Raw genomic sequence first — 12,977 nt, 5'->3', positions numbered from 1 at the left:
CAGCAAAGCCGTCTGCCCCGCTTCCTAGGATCATTGGTAGCGCACCTACTCAGAGCGGCCGCGTGGCCTAATGGATAAGGCGTCTGACTTCGGATCAGAAGATTGCAGGTTCGAGTCCTGCCGCGGTCGCAGCTGGCCAAGCTGTGAGGGGGGCTAAAATTTTAAACATACATTTATATAAATTATTGTTTTAAAGGAAAAGGAAACGATCCCAATACAACGTCTGTAGAGCAAATCCGAGCACGAAGGAGTGAGCAGGACCTGTGGGGTGTGCTGCTGCAAAAATCAGGAAGCCAATATTGCAAGTGAAGGCTGCAGTCAAAGGCAGCTGGAAGAATTTAATTAATGTTTATATGTATTTATAGTTCGTATTTAAGAGCTATAATTGAATATGCATTTGTTTTCAAAAAGATCCACGTTATTTTTGAACCATCTGGGTGAAATTGCAATAATATCAAAAATCAAATAATAATGGTAGCTAATGGGAGTGTACCCCAAAGCACAGACTATCTTGTAACAAATCCTATAATGATGCCACAACATATCCTGACTGGATGAAGGAGTGTCAGAATAGCCCAGAAAAAGACCTATTGCAATGCATATATAGGGCCTTGATCCTTCAAAAACTTATGCACATAATTTTATTTCCTAGAGAAACCCCATTGATTTCAATGAGATTATGCACAGTAATAAAGTTAACCATGCTTGCAAGTGTTTGCAGGATCTGGGTTGTTGGCTAGACAGTCCACACCATGCCTTGTCGGAATGTGTTTGTGTCTTTTAAAGTCAGTATCATCATACTGTGTACCCCAGATTCCGCCAAATTGCAGTGCATGTCTACCTATAAAATACTCTATCTTACTGTTAAATACATGTGTGAATATTCGGGAGAAGCACGATCATCATGTGCTCCATTCTTGTTCACCCTTTTTGCAACTCATTCTTCACCCTTTTTTTTTTTTTTATCAGAGAATAGGTTAAACCTCCCTAGTCCTGCACTCTCCCATCTGGCAACAGCCAGGCGGGATGGCCACCTACTATGAGTGTGGCCCAGTTTCCCTCACCGTCCCATAAAGTTTGTTTACAACCAGTCCTGGGTCTTAGTGTTCTGTGCTGTTATTTAGTTCTAATTTACCCCTCAAGGTCTTGTAAAAACCCAGTAAGCAGTGGAAGTGTTGGTAATGCTGCTAGTCAATATTGACCTCTCGTGGTTCAGCAAATTCTCTAGTTCTGCACCAGTCAGGTCTGACAGGTGCTGGTTTAGCAGTGTTCAACCTGTACAGTATTCCCACATGTACACATGCTGAATGCAACACTCTTGGGTTTTCATTCTCTGTCTTGTGTCCTGCAACCTCAGGCATGTCTTGGTATTTGCCAGTGTATGCATTATTTCTTCTTAGTAATCTTTTGAAAAGGAGATATTTCGGGATAATCATATGTGATTATCTAAAGATTACAGACAGTTACTTGGCTCCAGCTTGGATGCTGAATGACCCTATACCAAGAAAAAAAATTCTAAATTAATCTAGCTGTTCCTGATCCATCACATCATGGGAGAACATTTTCGCACATACATCTCAACCTGCTAAAGTCCAAATGGAACAGATAGCCTTGTAGTAGACACAGTAGGAAGTCAAATGTAAATTACTTGACTCCAGGAAGCAGACTTGTGAAATATATAATTTATTAACAAGCAGTTGCAAAGTTATAGTTGGGAAAATCTAAACTAATTCCCACCTCTGATACGATAAATAAATAAATCCCTTATATTAGGCACCTCACTTTAACCCGCTCTTTTCAGGTTCTCAGACATCAGCTCTGCTCTGGAAACTTAAAATTGTAATCTTAGGCTTTCGTTATGTATTGTTATTCTTTATTACATGTACAATGTGTGCATACAAGGATTTAGAGCGTGGTCAACGTGTTAAACATTGATCACCATTCTTGCCCCTAGAAATCTCACACACTAAGGCTCAGACCCTTAGAAGTATCTCGGCACTTAACATCTATCAGCTAGGCACCTGCATGTGTTTGAGGATTTGGGCCCGAGGCCCTGATTCTGCAATTTGCTTTGCAAAGACAGGCACTTATCCTGACTCAGAGCTCCACTGACACTGATGAAACACTAAACAGGCACAGGGCCTGTGTTGAGTAGCTTTCAGGACTGGAGTTTACATTATCTCAGATTATAGCCTGAATTGAGCATCATGTAAGGGCTAGCTCTTAAAGTAAGAACTCCACACCTGAATGTACACCTGGCTTAATCACCCATCTAGTAATCACCCCAGCCGTAGAAAAGGGGGAGAAACAACAACTAATTGGTTAACAGAGTAATACTACAAAACAAAGCAGCAGAAATATAGCACTTTAAAAAGTAACAAACTAATTTATTTGGTGATGAGCTTTCCTGGGACAGACCCACTTCTTCAGATCAATTTCATTTCCAGCACAGACTGACATTTATAAGTACAGAGGACCAAAAAGAAAAAAAAATGCAATAAAAACTGACAAATCGAATAGGATGGAAGGAAGAGGGTGAGAGGTTGGGGGATGTTAATTGTCCTGTCTGAGATAATTACAAGCATCAGAGGAATACTGTTCTTCGTCTGGCAGCTCTTTTCTGCCTCTTAGGTCAGTTTGTTCCCTTATGAAGTCTATGCGGCAGGGTGCTTGCTGTCCTTGGGAAGCCTGGTGAGGGAAATGTCAGTAGGATGGGGTAGTCTGTGAAAAGCTGTGTTTTGGATAAGTGGTAGCTGGTAAGTCACTTTAATGCTGATTTCACCTGTGCTGGCTGGGAGAGCAGATGTGTATATAAAGTTGTCATAAGACATTATTAATGTTTCTCTACTAAGGTAACAGATACTGTTAAAATGCCAAAGAGACCTCTTCACAAGAGAGGCCTGATCCTGCTGGGTTAGATACAATAGTATGTGGGGCTCTGAGTCTTTATGGGGCAGCTCAGCTTAAATGAGCCAATTAAGAGGCCTCCTGAATATTAGCATAGGATCTGCTGCTTGTGCACACAAGAGTTAGTGCTTATGCTACAAACCTCTGCTAAAGCAGGAAGTAGAGACCACCAGGGCAGGCTGGCTGTATCTTGAGTGTTAAAGGGAGATGGCAGGCAATAAAAAATCAGATGAGAAGTCCTGTGTTAGGACTCTCTCTTCATGCTTGTGAAGCTATATGGCTTGTATAAACACAATCAACACTCCAGAAGAGTCTGGGGGCAGGGTGAGATACCTCAAAGTAGTAGAACTCCACAGGTTGGCCATGAATATCAAAAGAGCCTGGCTCTTTTTTAGATTTAAAATGTGGCCATAAGTGTTACATTGGGAGCGCTGAATGCTCTTGGCAACCTGACCTTTAGTTAGTTACCTAAATGCACAACTAGGGCAAAGTGTAGGGTGAGGGTTGTACCCAGTACTGAACACCCAGAAATAAGAGCCTGGACCTATCTTGATTATATAGCCCTGTGGGACCCAGCATACTAGCCACATGTGGTTCTTTGGCTGGCTGAGTGTAGCTAGCTGGCTTGAACAATCAATTTATTTTCAGAATAACCAATAGCGGTAGCCACCTTAATGGCTACTGCTTCAGACCTGGTTGGACACCAAGGATGCTAGTCCCTACAGTCTAGCTCTTGGGAGGAAACTGAAGAGTAGGGGAGTAGATAATTGTTTTGCTAGCTGGTACATGTGATGACCTAACAGGCCTGCCAATGGGAACTGTCACCTATCACTTCGCTGAGGTAAAAGCACAGTCAAACAAAGTGCAACTTACACTATTGGCCCATATGTTTAGTGGCTTCTGTAGGAGAGGCACGCTGCACCCCTCTTCCAGGGACTCCTGGGCATTCTTCCACTACCCAGTTCATCCCCTGCCCCTCTAGACTGGTGGCAGTGATCCAAAATTAGTGTGTTATAGACACAGACCGGCAGAGATTGTTGATTGGTTTCTCCACTCACTTGGCCAGCAACTAACTTGGAAGCTGGAAGTAGACACCACCTGGGCTGTATTCTGAAGGAGGTTTGAACTCTGCAGCTGTCTGAACAAGGTTTCTGTTGCTTTCTGGCTACAATGGAAAAACCTCATGAAACACTTCTTAAAGCTCCCCATCTTAGTTTGGCATAGACCTGTGGTGGGCAACCTGCAGCCCGAGGGCCGCATGTGGCCCATTGTGTTTCTTTGTGTGGCCTATGAGACATTTTTTTTTCTCAAGGGTGTTACTAAAATGACAGGCACATAGACCAAGGGCAAGTGAAGTGAGGTGTGTGCTGATTGCATGCAACATTGAGGCTACGTCTACACGTGCAGCCAACATCGAAATAGCTTATTTCGATGTTGCGACATCGAAATAGTCTATTTCGATGAATAACGTCTACACGTCCTCCAGGGCCGGCAACGTCGATGTTCAACTTCGACGTTGCTCAGCCCAACATCGAAATAGGCGCAGCGAGGGAACGTCTACACGTCAAAGTAGCACACATCGAAATAGGGATGCCAGGCACAGCTGCAGACAGGGTCACAGGGCGGACTCAACAGCCAGCCGCTCCCTTAAAGGGCCCCTCCCAGACACAGTTGCACTAAACAACACAAGATCCACAGAGCTGACAACTGGTTGCAGACCCTGTGCCTGCAGCATAGATCCCCAGCTGCCGCAGAAGCAGCCAGAAGCCCTGGGCTAAGGGCTGCTGCCCACAGTGACCATAGAGCCCCGCAGGGGCTGGAGGGAGAGCATCTCTCAACCCCCCAGCTGATGGCCGCCATGGAGGACCCAGCAATTTCGACGTTGCGGATCGTCTACACAGTCCCTACTTCGACGTTGAACGTCGAAGTAGGGCGCTATTCCTATCTCCTCATGAGGTTAGCGACTTCGACGTCTCGCCGCCTAACGTCGAAGTTAACTTCGAAATAGCGCCCGACGCGTGTAGACGCGACGGGCGCTATTTCGAAGTTGGTGCCGCTACTTCGAAGTAGTGTGCACGTGTAGACGCAGCTTGATTGTGAGAGCCGTGTGCTTCCTCTGCAGCCAAAGAGCTGCTAGGGATCAGTCTGCACTCTGCAAATTCTAAATCTGCAAGCACAGTTAGCAAAATACCCTATCCTGTGAGACTGTCTGTATTACGACAACCTTGCAGCTCACCAAGATTAAGGAGGGCCATGCATGTGGCCCACTCACTAGCTTAGCTTGCCCCTCAATGGCATAGACTAGGGGTCAGCAACCTCTCCAAGGCGGCGTGCTGAAATTTGAGCTTTTGACCTCTATGTACAGTCTGGTGATGCTTTTAACGTCACTTATAGTCCTACTTACAACATCTTCATTAATAAATAAATGAAGCTGCAGAGCTGGTGGTGGTTGGTAGCATTAGCTGGTTTTTTGTTAATCCACAGGAGGCCTGGCTTTGAGCAAGTTCCTGGCTGCATGGGGAGAAGGGGTGGGGCTGAGCCTCCTGCCTCTCGTGTCAATGAAAATCAGCTGGCGTGCCACCCTTGGCACCGGTGCTGGGGGTTGCTGGCCCCTGACATAGACTAACTTAAGCTGCCTCACTGTTACTTGCAAAAACAAGCAGTTCATAGCTCCTGAAGGGTGTATAGTTAATTATTGACAATTCACCATTCAGGCTCCAGCATGTGATTGTCACCTCTGCCTTACATAAACTCTCAAAAGAGCTGGATGGAGTAACTTGGGTTTAAATGGTCTGGTTTTGCTAATGTCTCTCCAGACTTGCCCAGTTTTGCTTTAAATTGGTATTAAGAATCCTCTTTGATGTAAACAGAACATCCTGGGCTATTGCATTAGAGTCAGAAACTGATTAGACTGGCCGGGGTCGGGTTGTATTTTTTTGCTGTCAGAGATTTGCAATGAACTCTGAGAAACTCTCTGCATTTATACATAATATTTCTAATGCTCGTAACCCTTTGTCTCCCAGGTATAACCCCCTTGGGACAGGAATCATAATATTTTTCTTATTTTGGGGGAAGGCTGGTGCTGGACACAGACCGTGGGGACCTCGTTGTAGTCAGTCCCCGTATTTTAGCCCAATCTGCATACTGAACAGAAACTCGCCGTTGCCGCCAGGCTCAACTGCGCCTAGTGCAGAGCTAGGTGGTGTGGCCAGGCTCCAGAATGAGGAAAAGACTAGTATCTTTGGCATCTCCCTGTCACTTCACCACTGCTTCTTCTGGTTCCACCTCCTGGCTCTGGAACTATTCAGGACCTGGATTCCCAGCAGGGTGATTTTCCACTGAGCCGAAAGTCACTTAATCTTCTCTTGGTGCCGAAATGCTAGGAACCATTTCCAACGCTCCTTAAAGTGATGGGCGAGCCCCTCCAAGCTCTTGACCCTCGAGCTCTGTCTCAGTGTAGCTTTCGAAAGGCGCACAGGCTGTGGGATCCTAAATGCTTTACATAATTTAGCCTTCTAATTTGTGGTCTGGAGAATTAGGACACAACCGCTGTGCTTTCCAGCTTGTCTCATAGGTGCACAGCGGGGCCCTTGGTTGCAGTGCCCATTGGCTTTGGGCAAGACTGCCTGCATGCTGCTTTCCCACAGGCAACTGGGGTTTGGGTTTGTGGCAAAAGCAGAGCAGATACATGAGTGCCACAAAGCGGTGCACTACCCCCAGGGAATTCCTGTGTGAACTCTTCTGCGGCCCGGAATTGAACTGCTTTGCCTGATACCCACCAGGTGGCAGTCGAGGCTGCGGAACTGTGGCCTCTCTGACATCTGAGAATGTTAGGGTGGGTCTTAGTGGGTTGCGGGGGTTAAACCTGGGAAACTATATACTGAAACACACACCACATGTGATGAGACAGCTCCGTTGTTATTGCCAGGGTAGGTAAAATTAGTGGTGTAAAACCCTATATTAACATGTAATCTTAGCTCTCCAGATATGCAGCATCCATTGAGACTCCTCACAATTGCAAAATGTTTTCCTTTAGCTTATCTGGCCGGAGACAGTCTGTACAAACCATCTCTGAGCAGGAGAGGCTGGGATTCCACATCTCAATAAGCAACACATGGGTGGGGTGTCTGGAAATGACACCAGCAGGAGAAAGGGCCCTTCCACTGCAGGGAAGGAGCACCAGCTTGCTGCAGAGGGGAAGCAGGAATTGAGCCCCTCTGACACCAAACTGCAGGGTTACAAACGGTTCTTCCCAGCAGCCCTGTGCAGAGTGAAGGACGTTGCCCCAGTGCTTATGAAACAGACTACCTAGAATACTAAAATCTCCAGAAGCTCCTTACTGAGCAGGCTTTCATCCATGCTGCAAGACCAATTGCAAATCTTAAGTATAATATAAATAAGCTATCAGAGAGCATCTGTCCTATGAACGTTCCATGGTACTCCTGAAAATGTAACCCTTCACTTCCACTACTCAGAGTGCTGACTGGACTTCCCCAAACTCTCAAAACAAAAACTGAAGATTCATCAAAGTGAAGCTGTAACCTTAAGTACATAGCATTATGTAGCATGAAAGCCACCCCCTTAATCCCAAAGGTCCATGGTGAGAGGTGTGTAATTCTGAACACCTAGGATATACTTCTACACTAACCATCCTTACACCAGCCTATGAGATGATTGCAGGGGAGGTAACCCCACCACATTGACACTTGATATCCTACCTTGGTGTCCAACCTGCCAGTGAAATATCATTGCATTGGAAGCTGCTCTTTGGATGCTGACTCTAAGCCCTGGTCTACACTCTGAGAAAAATTTGAATTTAAGACTCTATGGTTGGTTTTAAAAACTCTCCATCTACACCCCAGCACTCAGTAAGTCTATTCTAAGCGGCTGTAATGCTGACTTCTGTACTGCTGACTTCCCAATGAAGTTACTCGAAAAATTGGATTTGCAATGTCAAGCTAAAACGGTGTAGATTAATCATGGTTAAAATTGACTTTTGTTAGTCCTGGAAGCTATCCCACAATGCCCTTCAAGGTGTCCTTGCAGGTGAGCAGGAAGTAGGAATCAGGAAGTCGGGCATTTTGAATTCATTTTTTTTATGATCAGTGTGGTGATCACATCTAGTGACTTAATAGAGCACCAGCATGGAACCATCAGGAGAGACAGGGTCTCAAATCGTCTTGCTGGCTAGGCCCCACCCCAACATAGCATGTGGTGGCTTGTCTGTGAGGACCAGACAGCGGCACATGAGGCAGCAGGAGGTCATGTCCTGCATGGGGTGACGGCTTCTTCCCTGCACAGGATATAGCAGGAGAGACTGAGATTTTTTTTCAGCACTGTACATTTGTACATGGAGGCCCTTCTCCCCGACAGGTGTCCTGCAGTCAGGGGTCTAGCCCTCCCCTCACCATATGGCTACCCCGCACCCCAGCACCATGCGTGACTAGGCTGTGGGGGGTCATGCTTGTATGAGAGGCTGAGAAATTTTCTTTTCTGCAGGTCACATTTGTACAGGGGCAGCCCCCCTCCCCCCACAGGCACCATGCAGTCAGCGGCCTATCCAGCACCCAGCCACACCACTTGGCCAGCCCATGACCCAATAAAAACACACGCCTGCAGCACAAAGCATGTGGCTCAGGAGAGTGGCACAGTCTCTGTGGCCTCCTGTTTGCTGCATTTCATGGGTGTGGAAAAAGACACCCAGGGTGCATCTACACTTACATTCCTCTTTCGAAAGGGGTATGCAAATGAGGTAAATCAAAAATGCAAATGAACTATAACTTTTCATGTATGACACCTCATGTGCATATTCTAATTTTGAAAGAAGAAAGCCAGCGTAGATGCTGCTCTTTTGAAAGTAAACCCATCTATGAAAGAATCCTTCTTCCCTTTATTTAATGGGCAGAAGGATTCTTTCGAAGATGGGGTTTACTTTTAAAAGAGCAGCGTCTGCACTGGCTTTCTTCTTTCGAAAGAAGTGCTTTTGAAATTCAAATATGCAAATGAGGTGTCAAATACCAAATGTATAGGTCATTTCTTTTTCGACTTACCTCATTTGCATACCTCTTTCGAAAGAGGAATGCAAGTGTAGACACACCCCTACAGAAAAGACACCGTAATGTATGAGATTGACAGCACCCTGGCCTGCTGCCCTGCACAGCGAAAGGTGCTCTTTCCCCAGCGGACCAGTGATTTTCAATGGGGGGAGAGAGCCTAACTACTAGCAGGCGTGGCACTCTCTTTCCCTCTCTTCTCCTGAGTGATGCTAACCACTGGACACCACTGCCCTCCGGGATTCCCCACTTTTCCTAACTTCCTTCTGAGAATTGGCCATTTGGTTTCAAAGGGAGGGGAATGAGGGCAGTACAGTCTGGGAAGATGACGGTGGGTGCTCTCATGGCACATTTGGTTAGCAGGGCTGTGATGCAGGTGACTCAAACAATAGCTCACTGGGGAAAGAGACTTCTGAAAAATGACCATTTGTTTTGAGGGCAAAGAGGTGTGGGAAGATGACATCACACTCCCACAACCACTTGTGGGATTTTTTTCCTATAATGCAGCAGTGAAAAAACCCAGAATGTAACAGGCTCAGGGAATGGATGGAAAGGTTCCCACAATGCACTGCTGCAAGAGTTGAATTTGGTGATTAGTTGGCATGCACTGAGTCGACTTTGTGGGCCAGTGCGGACCCTCAACTTCGGCTTTATAAAATCCAGTGCTACAAATCTGTCTTTGATCAGTTCAACTTTATTTCTTAGTGTAGACATACTGTAAGCTCTGTGCTCTAGGAAGCTTACAAACCAGCTGGCTCTAATGCTGAAGCCCATAAGCGCCATCTGGGGAGAGAAGAAGGGACAGCGCCTGTGCATATGGGGATGCTGCTTGCCCTTCACCCTAGTCCCCTGACTACTGGGGAGAGTGCACAGATTACATGGGGGTGGATGTCTCAGTGGTTACAGCACTGAACTCACAACCCTGGCTTTACAGGGCCAGCCCTTGATGGGGCCTTTCAAGGTTCTGGGGCAGGTTAGATTTAAAAATAAAATCCGTCAGGGATGGTGGTGAGCCCTGCTGTGAGGACAGGGGTCTGGACTCAATGCCCTCCCAAGGTCCCTTCTAGCTCTATGAGATGTGTAACGATATATATGTAAGTACTCCTCTGCCCCCTGCCCTCCCCAGCCAGGGGATGCATGAAACAAGCTGCACACTTTCGCCCCACTCCCTGATAGTCAGGGGAGCGGGAAGAAGAGCGAGCAGCATCCCACCATGCACAGCTGTTGCCCCCTCCTCCCAAAACAGCACCCTAGCCAAAGCCATCCTCAGCAAAGCTAACAGGGGGAAGTCTCAGGCTCCTGAGCTGTCAGCCAATGAATGGTGACTCTTGCCGTTCTCTTTCAGTGCTTGGCGTCCTGAAAGGACCACTTCAGTGTTTTGTACTGAGAAGCATAAATAACAGCAGTGGCCCCTTGGAGACAGCTAATACCTCGAAGCATCAAAGGCACAGCTTGGTGATCTAGCATTCCAGTGCAGCTACAGGCTGTCCCAGGCACAATTTCTCCAAAGAAACATTAACTGGATGATTTGGCAGCCATCTGCGTGGTACACGCTACCTTCTCCTTGTTCCCAACATGGTCTTGTCCCTTGACCGTGGAAAACATCTTTCTTTAGACGTGATGGGTTGCCCTTGCTGTCAGAGATCCTGGCCTTAAAGGTGAATGCAATATTTGTTGGGAGGAGCCACTGGCTATCTGATGTGAGGGGATTCTTTGACCTACGTTTGGAGAGGAGAGTAATAGGTAACACACACACCCTCACCCAGAAAAACTAAGAAATATCTCAGTTCCGTCCTGCCACAAGCCTTCTGAGACTGGAGAACTGTAGCTCACCTGTATGGTACTGAACTCAATGCATAATTTTCAAGCTTAATTTGCTCTTTCTCTTTCCACCTGAAATGGACCTCTCAAACCAAGTTGGAAGCAGAGACTAGTTTGCCCCAGATCAATGGAGTCATTTTGCTTGTCCAGGTAGATTTTTTGCCCTTCTCCTCTCTCCCGACTGCCTGCTGAGCTTGATGTGTGCAATCGTTGGGGGGAAAAAAAACTCATGGGAATCATTTTTCTAAGTAATGCTAATCATACGTCCATGAGTTCAGCTCCAGCCACTAGTCTCAGGTTCAGCAGTTATATGTGTTGGCTCTAAATCTACAGTCCATCAGAAAACATGAAACCATAGTCAAATAGCCCATACAATTACAAGAGTGTCTAGCTTTTAAGAATTTTACTCAGGTTATAAAAGTCACAGCATATACTATTCCTAAAGATGAATTATAATGTGTGAAAACAAAAAAGCAGTAAAGTAGCACTTTAAAGACTAACAAAATAATTTATTAGGTGAGCTTTTGTGGGACAGACCCACTTCTTCAAATCATAGCCACACCAGAACAGACTCAATATTTAAGGCACAGAGAACCAAAAACAGTAATCAAGGTTGACAAATCAGAAAAAAAATTATCAAGGTGAGCAAATCAGAGAGTAGAGGGGCGGGGGTGTGGGAAGGAGGTCAAGAATTAGATTCAGCCAAGTATGCAAAAGAGACCCTAAAATGACCCAGAAAATTTGTATCCTGGTTCAAACCACGTGTTAATGTGTTGAATTTGAATATAAAAGAGAGTTCAGCAGCCTCTCTTTCAAGACTGTTGTGAAAATTCCTCTTCAGTAAAAAGCAGACTTTTAAGTCATTAACAGAATGGCGCACCCCATTAAAATGTCGGCTGACCAGTTTGTGGATCAGGAGTGTTTTTATGTCTGTTTTGTGCCATTAACTCTTTGTCTAAGGGAGTTAGAAGTCTGTCCAATATACAAAGCATCTGGGCTTTGTTGGCACAATATGATGTTAGTTGAGGAACATGAGAATGTGCCCATGATTCTGTGAATAACCTGTTTGGGTCCAGTGATGGTATCTCCAGAATAGATATGTGGACAAAGCTGGCAGCGGGCTTTGTTGCAAGGAAAAGTTCCAGGACTGGTGTTCCTGGGGTATAGACTGTGACTGTTGGTGAGATTCCTCATAAGGTTGGGAGGTTGGTTGTCTGTAGGAGAGAACAGGCCTGTCACCTAGGGCCTTCTGGAGTGTGGCATCCTGATTAAGGGTAGGTTGTAGGTATTTAATAATTCGTTGCAGTGGTTTGAGTTGGGGGCTGTAGGTAATGACCAGTGGTGTTCTGTTCTTGGCTTTTTTGGGCCTATCTTGGGGTAGCTGGTATCTGGGTATTCATCTGGCCCTGTCAATTTGTTTTTTTATTCTCCTGCTGGGTAATTCAGGTTTATGAATATTTGGTAAAGATCTTGTGGTTTTTGGTCTCTGTCAGTTGGATCAGAGCAAATGCGATTGTACCTAAGGGCTTGACTGTATAAACAATGGATCTAGGTATGTGTGCAGGGTGGAAGCTAGAAGCATGTAGGTAAGTGTAGCGATCACTGGGTTTCCAGTAGAGTGTGGTACCAATCAGGCAATCCTTGATTTGTACTGTAGTGTCCAGGAAATGTACCTCTCGTGTGGAGTAATCGAGGCATACGTTGATGGTGGGGTGCAGATTGTTAAAGTCTCTGGGGAATATAATTTGTGCATTATTCCTACAGGCATAACTCACACTGTCCTACATGGTGTTAGAAACTCTTGGCCCTCTCATCAAAGGATCATTAATACAGGCATGCTTCCTGCTGGAGTTTGTCATAGGAAGCTCAGTTTTCCTGTTCTGGTGCCCATGTGTGTGTACACACACACACACACACACACACACGCACACACACACACACACACACACAGAGTTTTTAATATTGTGAGTCTGTCTATTTCTACCTTCTGTGCATGTTTGTTAAAGTAACATTCCGTCACGCTTTTATGGGTCCGTGTCCTCTGGAAACATCAGGATCCCCAAATTCTATAGGCTTGGTAGCTTCTTGCCAGCCCCATCATCCTGCAGTTAAGGCACGCTAGGGGTAATATTTGTTGTTGCAGCATTTTATGATTTTAAATTTGGTATTCCCAGCTACCCTGTCACAATATTACCA

General features: G+C 45.8%; 1 non-coding gene across 1 annotated transcript; it reads left to right on the top strand.

The window, feature by feature from the left end:
- Positions 1 to 56: 56 nt before the first annotated feature.
- TRNAR-UCG (transfer RNA arginine (anticodon UCG)) lies at positions 57 to 129 on the top strand. The gene has a single exon. It is a non-coding gene; the product is annotated as a tRNA-Arg (tRNA).
- The last annotated feature ends 12,848 nt before the right edge of the window (positions 130 to 12,977 follow it).

The sequence above is a fragment of the Carettochelys insculpta genome, chromosome 12, assembly GCF_033958435.1.
Source record: "Carettochelys insculpta isolate YL-2023 chromosome 12, ASM3395843v1, whole genome shotgun sequence".
Classification (NCBI taxonomy): Eukaryota; Metazoa; Chordata; order Testudines; family Carettochelyidae; genus Carettochelys; species Carettochelys insculpta.
The sequence above is the reverse complement of the archived record's forward strand: the minus strand, read 5'-3'. Positions and strand labels throughout refer to the sequence as shown.